This window comes from Artemia franciscana, chromosome 3 (assembly GCF_032884065.1).
Source record: "Artemia franciscana chromosome 3, ASM3288406v1, whole genome shotgun sequence".
Lineage (NCBI taxonomy): Eukaryota > Metazoa > Arthropoda > Branchiopoda > Anostraca > Artemiidae > Artemia > Artemia franciscana.
In genome coordinates, this window is record NC_088865.1 from 20,691,274 (window position 1) to 20,707,087 (window position 15,814).

The 15,814-nt window shown below is 34.5% G+C and overlaps 1 long non-coding RNA gene across 1 annotated transcript in view; it reads right to left on the bottom strand.

Annotated features, from left to right (window-relative positions):
- The window catches only part of LOC136024997 (uncharacterized), a 33,580-nt gene extending 21,900 nt beyond the window's left edge, over positions 1–11,680 (bottom strand). Inside the window, exon 1 of the long non-coding RNA XR_010616993.1 lies at positions 11,389–11,680. This is a non-coding gene — a long non-coding RNA (uncharacterized LOC136024997). The remainder of the gene's footprint in view (positions 1–11,388) is intronic.
- Positions 11,681–15,814: the final 4,134 nt, after the last annotated feature.

Below are 15,814 nucleotides of genomic sequence, written 5' to 3' on the forward strand. Positions count from 1 at the left end.
TGGGAGACGGTGCATCGAACGGGAATTAAAAGTTTTAGTACCTTTTTTAAGTGATCAAAAAGATTTGAGGGCAACTTGGCCCCCCTCCAAGTTTATTTTCCCCCAAAAACTATCTGCCATTTTGATCAATATAGTTGAAAGATCAAAGTATGTCCTTAGGTCGTTAGGTATAAATGACCCCCCACAGTCCGCGGGGAGAGGCCTGAAAGCCTCCATTGTTTACGTATAGAGTTTGTTATGGGGAAAATACAGAATTTTTTGGGGGGGAGAGGGGAAGTTGTGCTTGTGGTGGATTTCTATAGGGAGAATCTTCCTTGGGGAGGGAAATTTCTGGGAGTGGGGGGAGGGGAATTCGAGGAAAAATGTCTCACCGGGGAGATCTAACAGAATTACTATACGGAATTCTTTTTAATTGTCTCACATTTTTTTTGCCAAATTTTTCATGTAGAGATATTCCGGGACAATTACCCATGGGCTTTTTTCCGCGTGTTTTGATTTCTGGCAAATAACTTTCACGGAAGGGGGCATTTTTGGAGTGATCGAGAAATCGATTAGAGACTGAATTCTTATTCAAAAGAAAGACTGCTAAGGAGAATTTTTCAGGCTGCATCACCCACAAGAAATTTTACAGGGATGGCGATTCTCAGAGAAGATTGACCTGTCTGGAGAGAATATGACGGGGGGAGGGCGTATTTGACATTGGATGAAATTTCCGCGAAGAATTTTACCGTGAGGGGAGGGGCATATTTCATAGAGGGTGAACCAGGTTCATCAGCATTATTTGAAAAACGAACAGAAATTATTCCATATACGAAAGGTATACATGAAGAGGCCACTTCTCAAAACCTTCCTCAATACGCTGAAGTTTGACTGTTTGTACCTTTTTAAGAGCGTCTACTAAAACGCGGCAGTAGTTTAATTAAAATAGGAAGCTTTTTTAAAAGTGCTAACAACCGTAGCGTAAAGAGCAACGTATTGAGGAGGGGGCAACCCATCATACACGGAAAAAATCTGCCAAAATGAATCTATGAAAATTTTTCTTTAAATTTTTCATTTACGGTGAGCCAAATTTGAACCTCCATTAGTTGAAAACGTTCAGAAATTAAACAAAAAACAAGTTTTTTTTAGCTCAAAGTAAGGAGCGATATTAAAACTTAAAACGAACAGAAATTACTCCCTATATGAAAGGAGCTGTCCCCTCCTCAATGCCTTGCTCTTTACGCTAAAGTTTCTATTGTTTTTAAAAGTAGAGTTGTGACAAAGACTCAAACTTTAGCGTAAAGAACGAGGCGTTGAGGACGGGACAACCTCTTTCATATACAGAATAATTTCTGTTCGTTTTAAGTTTTAATATCGCTCCTTACTTTGAGCTAAACCACTTTTTTTTAATTTAATTTCTGTCCTTACGAGGACTAAGACGAATTTTGTGACCTTTAGAAGAGTCAGTAATCCCCATGTTTTAGGAAATAGAATTTGTTTGAGTGGTGTATTATTATATCTAGCTTTTAATGTTAAATATTTAGGTTTTATCTTGATTGCTATTTGAGTTGGAAACTGCATTGTAACGAAGTGGCAGTAACAGTGACAAGAGGTTTGGGTTTTATATAAGGCTAAGGAATGAGCTTCCATCAAGAATTCTAATGGTCCTATACCATTCTCTTATCTTTCCATATCTGTCTTATGGCTGTTTGCTATGGACTAGTTCTTTTGTGTCAAGTTTTTACAAAGTTCAAATTTTACAAATTAAAGTTGTTCGTGTTTTGGGTGATTAAGTGAGACTTGAAATAGTGCTTTGAGTTGCTCTACCAAACTTAAAATTTTGAATGTTTACACGAGATTATCAAATAGATTTTTTTTTACCAATTTTTGAATCGTTATTCACCAGAATTCTTTTATAAATTTTTAGGTCTGACTCTTTTATTATTGGTATGAAACTAGGAATTCTTCGGGGATAGGGTTTGAGGTTCAAACTGCTCAACAAAGATCTTTATTTTCGCGTTTTGCGGGACCATATGTCTGAAATTCTCTCCTGGAGGGTACAAAACTAGCAGATAATGTTAGCCAGTTCTAGAATAGATTTAAACGTTACCTCCTGGGAAGTTTTTGATGAATTATATAGTATTTGAAAATATCCTGAATATATTTTCCAGATTTTTGAGCCCCCCTCCACCTGACAGTTTGAGCCCTTCCCTTTGAATCAAAGTTCTGAATATGAGCTAAGTCTTTGGTTCTTCGACAGCCAAGAACTGGTTTTCATTTAGGGTTTAGTCCATGTCTTTTCGTGAAGTAGAATTAGGAAAAGTGTTTGAGGAGTATAAAATCAAAATAATTGTCAAATAACTTCCCCTTTCGATCCTTGTCTTTGACAGCTCCTTCTATTTTCGTTTTGAACTCCAATATTGGTTTGGTCAAAGCAAATATTTGTCCAGTCTTTGAATCATTTTCTGTTCGTTTTTCCTTCTAAGGGAAAATTTACAACCAAGTCAATATCCGTGTTACTGCATCAAAACGACTTCGGAGATCAAGCCGTTTTATGAATTTCAAAACATACTTTGTGCACTATATTAACTGCCTTTTGGCTAGAATGATTGCTAAAATAAATAAAAGTTATATATTTATATTAGAAGTTATATATATTATGTTATATAAAGTTATATATATTATATAGTTATATTATAACAAAAGTACAACCTAAACCTGCATAAATATAATTAGTAAATAGTTGAAATATTATGGATCATGCTATGTTCAAGAAAGTGGCATTTTATCTTGTATTTTTCTCTCTCTCATTGCGCAGTTGATACACAGGCAGTCATATTTACAGGAAAAAAGCCTGATGGGCTCAAAGGCGGTAAAGTAGACATTCCTCACTCAATTACCTCACTCAGATTTCCCTTTCACTCAATTGGAATATCTGTCTTGGCTTTTTCTATATTTAGCCATAGTTTGATGCCCACAAATATTCGATTTTAATTCAAAAATCAACGGTGACTCGAAAAAATAATGACTCGAAAGTCCTTATTCTGTGCAACCTAAAAGGAAAAGCTTAGAAAAAATTAATTAACTCGGTTGGAATCAAAATTTTAACTGCCATTGTCAGGGGATGGGTGAAATATCCAATACTTCAGATTTAATACAGCTACAAAAATAATATTTTGCAACCTATTATGTTTTGAATGGACACCTTCAATGTTATCATTATGTATTCTTGAATTTTTTCTTATAAAGCCATCAGTTAGTTTCAGTCTGATTTTATTTAGCATAGGAGCTAAATATTCAATGTACAGTCTTTGTACAGATGTAACAGTTACATTATGTGACAACCTTATACTGGTTACACACTGTATTCCGGCAGTCTTTGGCAACAGTTATAATCCGTTTCTTCAGAATCCCATGGATATGGTATCCTTTGTTAAACAAGAAAGGCCTTAATTATTCTGGTTTTTGAGGTTAGCTGATATGCCTCCCGATTTTGAATATTACTGTTTTGGTTCATTGAAAAAAAGACCCCCCTCCCTTTTAGATTTTGAAATAAGTTTTTTTTCTGTATTTTCAATTTAAAAAATAAAAAAAAACCTCGTATCCCCTCCTAAATTTTCGTAAGTTGATTCCTATGGTTTTTGTATTTTGAAATAATACGATAGTAATACCTTGATTATGTACATTTTTCTCAATTATTTTTACGCTGAGTAGTATCCCATCTTTGTCTCCGAGTGGGCCCATATCTTATTACTTCGAGCGAGCCCATATCATGATTTCGAAGAATTTCTTGGCATGTTTCTGAGAATTTCAAGAATGATATGTTATCTGATATTGTGCAATAATTCATGTTGTCGATGAAACAATACAACAAATACAAGGGGCACATATCCTGATTTCTGAGAATTTCTTGGCATGTTTAAGAGAATTTCAAGAACGATGCGTTATTTGGTATTGTATAATCACTCATGATGTCAGAAAAACATTGCAATACGTTCCGTGACAGTCCTCACATCTGGTCCTTTGAGATAAAAACTGAGCCAACAACATTTTTTAGCTTTTAAGCACTTTTCCATTGATTTTATGAAATTTACGTCAGATGTATGAATTGAACGTGAGACCCGTTATTTATTATGGCAAAAGACCGACACGCTACTCGATTGAGCCAACAAGTCATTGATGATATTATTTTCTTTGAAATACATTTTGGGAAATCAATGTATTCTTTCTGGGATGCTAGTCAACTGATGTTAAGCTTCACAATATCGTAACATGTTAATTGTGGAATCGATTTCTCAATTGTAGTTCGATGTATTTTTTAAATTTATATATTTTTAAGAAAATTTAAAGGAATGAGATATTACATTTTTAGATTACAAATCTTACAATGTCAGGCTATCAAGGGCTAGTATTAAGGGCTAGCAAGGGCTATTGCCCATTACTCTCAAGCCGCCACCCCCAAAAGACACTGATTTTTTTGGTAGTTTAAAATTCAAACAAGGAGTAAAAAATACTTTCAGGGATGGGTAAATTGATCTTTTTTCCAGTTGAAATTTTAGAATAAAGAGGGGGGTGTGTGTACAAGCTCAAGATATTTAGTTAACGTCATTTCATCGGAATTCTCCTGCTAAAAACAAAACTTCAAATGGCTACTACATTACCAGTTATAAGATGGATGGAACATGAAATCAAATGAATTAACTAGCATTCTATTCGCATATGATTGTAAGAGAAAGGTATTTGTAGAACGGCAATAGTAGAAATTTTACATTGCAATATTAATACCTTGTAATAATTTACGTGACATTATTTCAATATTAGTCACTCAATTATCATTATCATTATTAGACTTGTATGATTTTCGAAGAAATTAGGAAGTTTAAATATATTTGGGTTTGAAACCCTGCTGCGGTAGGGGTAGGGTCTATAATAAATATCATAATATAAATACTGTCCTTAAAAAAAAAATCAACTTTGACAGTGTGGGACACGACCCATTCCATGTCTTGGTTCTGGTTCCGATTAAAGAATCGTCGAAAAAAGGAGCCCTTGACACAAGTAAAAACCAAATATTCCTTTGCTTGTCATGGAACGTCTTCAAAACATTTTCTAGCTACCAAAGCAACAAGGCAGGACCCCCACATTTCAAGTGTTCTTCAGATATTCCACAGCAACCAGGCATGTGGCTGGTTTTCAGTCTCTTTATAGAAAATTTTGGAATCTTGTGGTGGATCAAGGAGCTGCTTTACAATTCTCTACCTCTTGTGAAACAGTTTTATTTTCACTCTTAGAAATTAGAGGTTTCCCCATCAATTATTTTTTTTTATCAAGCTCTAAAGAAAAATAAAATAAAATTAGTCTGGTCTACTCATTCATAAAGTCTCAATGAAGCCATAGTAATTAATTTGTCAAAGAATCTGCTCGCGTCTGTTGTTAATACACATTTTATTGCTATTAGAAAATAATGTTGGCTTTCAAAGAGGTTTCTTTGTCTTTTCACATCAGCACCAACCAGATTCACACAAACGAGCTGGTTAAGGAAAGCGATATCTACACCTCCACCTATCATTACGCTTGAATCACATTGGCGCCCTTTGTCAACTGGCCCCCCAAGATTTTTTTTCGAGATCCGCCCCTGAGAGTAAACAGTCGAAGAAACACCAACAGAAGGCAGAATTGTTGAACAAAGCAAAATTATTACAGTTTATTATTACAATTATTACAGATATTACAGTAAAATTACAAAACAACATACGATTTTCTTTGGGGTGGGCATGGAGGATCTGGTTGTTTCCCTAGGGAAAATTCCCCCAAGGAAAACTTCCCCAGACATTCCCCCGATTATTACCCTTAGACAATCCCCTCGTGGAAATTTCCCTCGAATTATTCTCCCCAATCCCCCCTGGATTATTGATATTTAATTTCTTTTGTTTTCTTGAAGTACTTCTGGTCTGCCCTGTTATTGTGAAAGCAGAGTAACATTAACCCCAAAATTAGCAAAATTAATTCCGTATAGAAAGGGGACTGCTCCTTCCTCATCTTCAACCTCCCCCTCGTGGTCATAGAAACTTCAGAAGATGCTCATTTGATCAGAAATTGAGAGTTATAGTCTTTTTTAACATGTCGAAAGTATTTTAGACCAATCAGCCCTTGTCCTAAAACTATTTTTGACATCTGGTCTTCTTGTTATCCCCTAGGACGTTTGATTGACATTTTGATGTACCTATTTTTTACTTCCTTGTGACTGCTCAATTTTGAGTGTGGGGGAACTTTCCACGGGGGAGGGGAGAATTTCCTTGTGGAATTGTCAGCAGGGGATTTTTTTCAGGGAAGTTTCCTTGGTGGGGAACACCGACTCCCAGGCATGGGTATTGAAGTTCACTGTATCAGTGTTTGTACATAGCTTTTACAGAAAATCAGATTTGAAAATATTTTTGTGGTAAAAGAAGGGTTTTTCTTCAAAAAACATGAAATTCACAGATGCTGAGTGTTTTCTACCTGGGAAAAATAATTCTTGGTGCACCTCCTTCCTTGTGGGTGTCAATGTCATAATTCTATATGTTGTGGACATTAGATGTGTAGAACTTTCGATCACAACCAATATAGAATTGGAGTCACACTCGAGCGACTAGAAACAATCGTTTCCTGAAACCGACATTAAACACTTATATCAGAGAAAGCCATTCTTCTTAAAATGTTCGATTCTTTATAACTAAAAAGTGGACACGGAAAAACATTACTATCTGGTAGTAGCTGGTATTAACGCAGAGTTGATTGTTTTTCAATGAGTCCCCCTCTAGAACATAAATAGTTCAAGATATTACTCTTTTCTGCTTATATTTCCATCATGAGACAATACAAAGAGATCACGAATTGGAAATAGCGGATTATTTCTGATCCCTCGGATCTATCAAGCTTGAGGTCTCTGGAAAGCTTTTTTTTTTCAGTTGACAATAGACTGAGATAATAAAGGAGACCAGGGACCGTAATTATGTTTACCATATTAATGAATTTTATATAAGGTCTGCAAGATTTTTTCAAATGGAAGGAATTGCCTGTTCACAGTTGAAAATTTTAAATGAGCTTAAAACTTAACCAAGCAAGGCTTTTCAGGAAGGGGTTTAGATAAAAAGTTCCAAAACATTTAAAAATAAGAAATACAAACTTAAAGGCATAATACAACACATAAGGGGGAAAAATTTACCCCAGAAAACTTTATAATTTCTATGATCATCGTTGGTGGTGACAGAAATTTTAAAATCTAAATAAAACTTTTTATGATGTATAATAACTAAGTTTAACTTTATACGAGCTTTTAACTAAACCAGCAAGGGTTTTTGGATGGATTGAGATTCTTTTGTTTCAAAACAGTATAAAAACTCCGTAGCATGTAAAGTGAGCAGACTACCAGGACTAGCGACATATCGTCATTGTTGATCGAGTTGCGAAGGTTGTAATAAAAAAAAATAATTTTCTATAATTAGTCTTTTCGGTAAAAATAATCTGAGGATCTTAATATTGGAATATTGTAGAATGGATATTAAGAATGTGGGGAGGTACTTCCGTGCAGATATGCAGCAGAGAGAGATTTTTGGAGGATGGACGATAGACAACATAAGAAAAGAATGTTTTGAAAAGATATGCATATAGATAATGGTGGCGGAGTGCATTTTTTTTCAGTTGTTTTTCTTATTTATATTATTTTTGTTGGCCATTGTCCATTGAGGCTCTAGTGTTGTAATATATCATATATTAGAACACTTATATTTCATGTAAATGTTATGTTGTTATATTACATAACAAGATTATTATTATTGTTGCGTATTAGAATTTTGCGTTCTAGAGGTATTATGTGTCTTAATATATGTGTTTTTGTTATTGCTAACGTTTTTGCTGTGTTATTATTATATTACGGTATCGATATTGTTAGGTACGTTTCTACTATGTCCGTAAGCTTCAGTTGGATTGCTCAGGTTTTGTTTTTGCCATGGCCCAGAGAGGCTTTTGTAGCAATATCTATCGATCTATCGAAAAAATTTTATGAAACATAACCATTAAAACTGTAATAACGAAGCCTTACAGAAAGGTTGTTTTCAGTTACCTTATGTTTATTATTTGGCAATAATTGTGTATATGTAAGTATTTTTGTAATTGTCTATGTAAATTATTTATCTGTAAATCTTTTCTCTAAAATGACGCTATAATTATTTCTAAAAATCGACATTCTTCTATTCTCCGGTGCGAAAAAAAGATTTAGATATTCAGTTAATTTACGTTGTCATTCAATCTTTACTCGCCATTCCATAGTTTAAAATTTATTAAAATAAGTTTGTCAAAGTCTTCAAATATTTAATAAGGATTAGGCAAACAAAACGAAAATAAAAAACAAATTGAAAGATGTTTACTTTTCATATTCTGACTAGACTCCCGTTCAACAATTATTTATGTAAACGTCATGAACCTTTTGACAGTTGGGTTGACATGCTTGCACGAGATACAATATAAACACGAAACTCATTTAGGCGATTTGATTTACCTTAAGTTATTTTCAATAATTCTTAAGTAACCTCAAACAAACTTGGCACGTTACAGCACAGTCAAGATTTGAATATTCCGGGGTCCTTGGCAACTTTTCAGCACTTGTATGAGCAGAAAGATTTAGCTGTTGCCAAACTAGGTCGATTAAATATAAGTTCTTATCGAATCCTACATAACGTATAATCTTTGACACCAAAATTCTACAGTTTTCAATACTTCATATTGGTTCCCATGCAACTGATCCCCGCGCAACTTAAACCTTTTAACTAAAGCCTCGTGTAACTGAACCCCTGTGCAGCTAAATCCCATTTAACTCCTCTCTTTTTAACGCAGCCCATGTTCAATTCAACCCACATTCAACTCAAATGCCACGCAACTCAGTCCCCATGTAGCTCAACCCCGTTCAACTAAGTCCCATACAACTCAATCTTCATTAAACTCTTAAACTCAGCCCCGTTTAATTCAATCCTCATTTATCTCAGCCCCATTTATCAAAACCTTTGTTTAACTCAACTACACCTTTAACTCAACCCTCTTGCAATTCAGCCCTCATTTAGCTCAATTCTCATGCAACCCAGCCCCCATTTAATTAAACCCTAATTGCTTCAACTCCAATTTAAATCTAGCTTATTCAGCTCGAACCTCTTTAAAGCAAGTTTGCCTAGAAAATGTGATTCAGTCCGTTTTGTCGGAAGTGATAAATGTTAACTCAAATCGAATAATCTGTATTCGTTGGTCAACGACGTCAATTTACCGATTTCGTTACCAATGACGTCAATTTACGAAAATGTACGGGGACGGGAAGCAATCTTTTTTATTTTCCAAAATCTAAAGGGAAGGGGGCAACTTGTTTTTCCTAATTTTTCAAGGAGGGTACCAAAAAATACATTTTTCATGAATTTACAAAAAAAAATCTTTAAAATCTAAGGGAGGGCAAACAAATTTTAAGTGAGGAACTACCCTCCTTATCAGATTGATGCCCCTGGTTGTTACTGGTCATTACTGTTTAAATTCATTTATATTAAATTTTCAGAATTAAGTATTTCCATATTGTATATGACGTATTGATGTAACAGCATTACTGATAATAAAGGCATTATTTCAACATCCAATGTGTGTTCAAATTTAAATTTGAGTAATTGTTACTATGATTTCCCATTTGATTTTAGTGTTATGTAGTATGACACATATGTCAATATATCAATTTTTTCTAATTTCATATTGCAAATAAAGTACTTTAATAATCAATACTTCAACTTTAGTCAATAATTAGTTTATTGGTTAGTTAATAGGTTATGGTAGTTTTAGTTGGCGAAATACTACTAGTGTGAGCTTAATTGCTCAATAAATTCATTCTAGTTTTACCATCACTCTTTACTCTCATTTGGAACAACAAATAGTATATTTGTTGGTTTCTTTCAGACTATTTAATATAACGGTTTGATCAAGAGGGAGTCAGTCACTTTCTCTTAATTATTGTAATTTCTCTCCGTTTTAACTTTGATAATTACTTGTGTTGGAATTGCTCACTGTGAACGAGATTCGCTCTTTTATTACCGCCAGAAGTTTACACATTTTCCATGATATAATTAGTACTTGTAATATATTTATTTGTCTAATCAACAGAAAAAAAAATAGACATTGGTTCGTGTTTAATGCTCTCTGCACAACGACGTCCAGGTTTGAGTCTTCTTGTGTCTTTTTTTGGTAGTTATTTATGTTTGTTTAGATCTGGGCGGAGATAAGAGAATATGCGTGACATTTGCATAGTACCGAATTGGACGCAAAGCATGTCAATTTCTAGGTATAAAGGAAATTCAAAGGAAATTCGATAACAAGTAAACAGTACAGTTCCCTTTCATTTAGTGTTCTCCCTCGAAATATAAGTAACTAATATCCCCTTAGTAATTGCACGAATACAGCAAATTTTGCAACATAAATAAAGGCTTTCCATGCCTTTTTCACTCTGCTAGTCTTTTGCATTTAAAATTGAAGGACAGTCTGGTGATTTTTTTTTTTTTTTTTTTTTTTTTTTTTTTTTTTTTTTTTTTTTTTTTTACAAAGCTCTCAGTATTTTTTTTCTCAGAAATGATCTTCAAAGGATCTTTTTTAGACATGATCTCATAAGAAATCAAGTTTGAACAAAAACCAGCAAGCAAAACATTTTTGAATAGAATTTTTTAACTGTGAATCCTGGAAGTAAGGCATAAATTATAAGAAAGTCAAAGTTAATTAAATGAAATGAAAATCACCAATAGCTTTTGTGCAAGAACCATATCAGAAGGAACATTCTAGCGGTGCCTGTAGTAAACGGCCATATACCTGCAATGAATATTTTTTCCCTACCGCTTCCTAAAGGATGGGTGGTAGAAAAAACTCCACCGGGTCCTCATTCGATTGAAGTTGAAAGTTATAGTGCCCTGTTTAAGACTTGAAAGTGATTGGAGGATTTTAAGATTAAAGAAAACAGCGAGTTTTTTCTTCTGAAAGTAAGGAGCAACATTAAAACTTAAAACGAAAAAAAAATTATTGCGCATGTAAGGGGAATCGCCCCCTCGTCACTACCTTGCTCTTTGCGTTAAAGATTTTTAGGACTTTCAAAAGAGCTATGTATTCTAATTAAACGGCCTTTGTGATTCAGTTCATTCTTAAAGAATTGCAACAAAATTCGAACTTTAGAGTAAAGAGCGAGGTATTGACGAGGGGGAGAACTCACAAGGGGTTACAGTCCTGGTAGTGAAAAACCTGCTGGCTTTTAAGCGTTGTTTGTATTGGCCCCTTATTAGAGAAGAAAGTAAATAATCAGCTTCCAACAATTCAAAGGGTTATTTTGATGTTAGAATATCATCAGATAAACTTGAACTAAAATACCTGTCGTTTGGTTATTAAATATCCAAGGCGTTACTGTCTTAACTTCTCAAGCCTGGGAAGAAGTATGGTCAATAATAAATCTATGTCCACTTAAATATTATATATCCAACTCGAGAGGTAAGGGCTGTGTCTCACCCAGTTACGAGGAGAGAATCCATTTCTACAGCTGCAGGTAAACCAGGCCTATTAACCAAGAATGGATCCAATTTTGCCCATCAGGATCTGCAATTTGAGCATCAAGTATTGTCACCAAGACAACAAGTTGAATTGACAAAGAAACAAAAACTCAAAACAAAGATTATGCACTATTAAAACATACCATATAGATATACATAACTTAAAACAAGTTTCTCTGATAAAAGTAAAGGGCAAAGCTCAAATTTAGAACGCACAGATTACTGCTGCGCGGTTTGATCCGGCTATTTAATGTTCTTTTCACTATAAATCTACAAAAAAATCACACTAAAATGACCAATAGTTTTGAATTGAGCCTTTAAACATCTCTCCACAATGATTCCTGTGTGCTAGTTCTATTGGGGGCAATTTAGGAGCAGCAGAGATTTCCATTCACCATTAGTTTTTGCCCCAGCATACTTTTTGCAAAGTTTCTTTTTTGGAGTCTTTTAATTAGAAAAGGTTTTTTTTCGGTATTTTCATTGAATAACTAGAAAAACAGCCCGAATTAAGATTTTTGGATGCTATACGACACTTCCTAATGGGTTATCCATTTAAATTTATAAAAAGCACTCAAATATAAAAATTACCTTTTAAATAGGCCCTTAAACTGTTCTTAATAATGTTCCAGTGCCCTGCCCAGCCTTTCCATTCCAGAAACGACACACAAATTGTACATTGAGGGTGCCATATAGTATTTTATGATGGTTGTGTCAAGTTAAATTTATAATAAACTATTAGATATATAAATTAACTTTATGATGAGCCCTTAAACGGCTCTGTATGATGTTCCAGTGTCCTGGTAGTGACACAGGAAAAATTGCATAACATATGAAAAATATGAAAATATGATAGAAATATAATACTTCAGAAAAAATTCTCGCTATATATTTGCGCACCAGGGGAAGGGGGTAAGGGTAAAGTATAGTGGGTCGGCATGCACAACGTGTTAGCAACAATTATTTTGCATATTATGAAGTAAGAATTGTTTTCTAACTTCACGCTGTCAAAACACTTTATCCCCATCCCCCATAATGTGCAAATATATAGCTCAAATTATATACAAGTACAATGTATTGTGTCACCCGCCACATGTTTTCCACTGAGCGTAAGCTAACTGTGTCTTACTACAGACATATGAAACCGGTTTGATCTCGAGTTTCACAGTGTGATTCGTTCACACTGTTACACACTGACACACTGTTACGTTCACACTGACACAGTTAGCGTAAGCTAACTGTCAAACAGTTCGTGGTAACGAACTGTAGTAAGGAGCGACCCGGCTCAATAGTAAACGAAACCCTAAAAAACGGAATTTTGATGCTAAAATATACATCAAAAGAATTAGATTTTCATGCTGATTTTAAATATATAAGTTTCATCAAATTTAGTCTTTGTCATGAAAAGTTACGAGCCTGAGAAAATTTGCCTTATTTTGGAGAATAGGGGGAGACTCCCCCTAAAAGTCGTAGAATCTTAATCACACCATCGCATTCGGCATATCAGAGAACCCTATAGCAAAAATTTCAAGCTCCTATCTACAAAAATGTGGAATTTCGTATTTTTTGCCAGAAGACAAATCACGGGTGTGTGTTTATTTGTTTTTTTTTCCCCAGGGGTCATCGTATCGACCAAGTGGTCCTAGAATTTCGCAAGAGGGCTCATTCTAACGTAAATGAAAAGTTCTAGTGCCCTTTTTAAGTGACCAAAATATTTGGAGGGAACCTAGGCCCCCTCCCACGCTCATTTTTTCTCCAAAGTCAACGGATCAAAATTCTGAGATAGCCTTTTTGTTCCGCATAGTCAAAAACCATAATAACTATGTCTTTGGGAATGACTTACTCCCCCACAGTCCCTGGGGGAGGGGCTTCAAGTGCAAGGGGTGGGGTGGAGGGGAGGGAGTTATGTGGAAGGATCTTTCCTCTGAGAAATATGTCATGGGGGAACAGAAATTCAATGAAAAGGGCGCAGAATTTTCTAAAATTACAATGAAAAACAATGAAAAAATAAACATGGAAAAGTTTTTTCAATTGAAAGTAAGGAGTAGCATTGAAACTTAAAACGAAAAGAGATTATTACGCATATGAGGGGTGCTAAAAATACTTTAGCATAAAGAGTGAGGTATTTAGGAGGAGATAAAAACCTCGCTCTTTATGCTATAGTATTTTTAGTTAAACTATTTATTCTTCCGCCTTTCTGATTCAGGGGTCATTCTTAAAGAATTGCGACAAAACTTACGATTTAGTGTAAAGAGTGAGGTATTAACGAGGGTACAAACCCACTCATATACATAACAGAAATTTAAGAATATAAAAGTTTGTTACGTAAGTTAATTCTTAAGTTACGTATATTTTTTGCTAATAAAAACATTCGTTAAAAATTAAAATTTCTAGTTGCCATTTTATGTAACCGAAAAATTGCAGGGCAACTAGACCTCCTTCCCCACCCCTTATTTCTCAAAATCGTCTGATCAAAACTAAGAGAAAGTCATTTAGCCAAGAAAGGAATTAATATACAAATTTCATTTTAATAATTTATGTGGGGAGAGCCAAAATTAAACATGCATTAATTCAAAAACGTTCAGAAATTAAATAAAAAAAAACTAGTTTTTTAACTGAAAGTAAGGAGCGACATTCAAACTTAAAACGAACAGAAATTACTCCGTATATGAAATGGGTTGTCCCCTCTGCAATCCCTCGCTCTTTACGCTAAAGTTTGACTCTTTGCCACAATTCTGCTTTTTATAACAATTAAAAGCTTTAGCGTAAAGAGCGAGGGATTGCGGAGGGGACAACCCATTTCATATACGGAGTAATTTCTGTTCGTTTTAAGTTTGAATGTCGCTCCTTACTTTCAGTTAAAAAACTAGTTTTTTTTATTTAATCTCTTACTACAGACATATGAAACCGGTTTGATCTCGAGTTTCACAGTGTGATTCTTGAGTGTGGGAGGTATGGGAAATAGGTACTCTTTTCATTTTCCTTCAAGTCTATTTTTGAAGGGCTTTTTAAAATTCCTCTAAGTATGCTTTCAAAATAACATTTTACAATTAAGATTAGTTCAACTAATAGTTATCATTCGTAAATCATGTACAAATGGTATTTTACAATGGCAGTTTTTTAACACATTTTCATATCTTGTGTTACTATAGTTCGCGTTCTGCTGTTTCTTCGGCTGCAACTATCGCTGCCACCATGATTATTTTAGAAATGAATTTTCATAAGTAAAGCTCGTGATTCTGTAATAATTTGAGTTTGCTGTTAAGTTTTAATAGACTTAAACCGTAATTTAACAATGTTTTCCTAAATTTTGTAAAGTAATAAGCAGTTTGTTATATAAAGTAGTCTCTTTTATGTATCAATAAGAGTCATAGCTACTCCCATCGCTTATCCGTGCCGCTTACCAAAACATTTGTAAAATTGCAAGTCTCCCCGTTTACCTTGGAATCCAGGGGACTTGTCGGTCATGTATCAATCCTAAAACACGGTAGTCCGACTGAGACTCTAAGCTGGCAAAACTATTATGCTTAGGTCACTTGTTCACCAGTGGGTCCAAGCAAATTCAGTCCCGTCTTTTGCATGCAAGTCCAGTCGATACTGTCCGTCATGAGTCAACCCAAAAATCTTGATCATCTCTTAGTTCTATGATTATCTACCCTAGTTCTGCCCTTGGATGGACGGATGGATGATAGACTATCTATCAACAAGTGGAAATAACTTCATTTTTATACAATCCTGAAAAAAGGCTTATGCCAGCTTTGCCTCCAATAACTACTGCAGACTTGAAATACGTGCAAAAATCAAGATGTTTTAGTTATATATGCTTTTTTTAATCTAGTACTGTATCACAATTAACTCTTTAGGAATTGACCGTAAGGTTAACAACGTGACGGCCACAATTTTTAAAAAGATGATCGGGAAATCTTCACTAGATAATTCATTGAAATTCATTTCTAGTGGAAAATATATTTTGCGTTTAATTATTTGTCCATAATTAGTTACAAGTCTTCATAGAGTTTGATTAATCTTAACAACAAAACGTACAGGTTTTGTCATATTTGCTAACAATGACCAAATGGACGAGGAGATGTATCTCCAAGAAAACTCAAACTATTATTGCATAGAGGGCTAAATCTCTTAAAATACTTAACTTCTAAACCTGCTTTTTATTTTTTATACCTAACTAGTTTGGAGGTGGAAGTATGAAGATCAGGATAGGAGGTAAGCTTAACACACGTCTACACTTTACCTGT